Raw genomic sequence first — 483 nt, 5'->3', positions numbered from 1 at the left:
GAATAGTGTGTCTCAGTATGAAAAAAATTAAAAACATTGATGAAATAGTACTTGTATTAATTTTTTGTTACTTGAAATTGTGAAGACATTCCAAGAATTTTAAAGCAAGGAAATTTAAAATCTTATTATGGCTTACGTTCAAAATTGTATATAATCAACAAGATATCATAAATCTCAATTGTTTGCATATTTTTATTGAATAACAATAAAAATACACACCCAGTCTTACAGACATATGAATTCACTCACACACACACACATTCACAGTCACGTGTGTTTGCATGTGTTTAATTTTAAAAATACACACCCAATCATACAAACATATTTACTCTAAAGTGTGTGTGTGTGTGTGTGTGTGTGTAAGCCAAGGCATGTGCTGGAACCACTTTTCTTTCTTTCTTGCCTTCTGTTTTTCTAAAAGAAACTAGCTGTGGTCAGAAGATGCAATATATATATATATATGTATGTATGTATGTGTGTGTG

Source organism: Octopus bimaculoides, chromosome 14 (assembly GCF_001194135.2).
Source record: "Octopus bimaculoides isolate UCB-OBI-ISO-001 chromosome 14, ASM119413v2, whole genome shotgun sequence".
NCBI lineage: Eukaryota > Metazoa > Mollusca > Cephalopoda > Octopoda > Octopodidae > Octopus > Octopus bimaculoides.
This window is presented reverse-complemented; position numbering follows the sequence as displayed.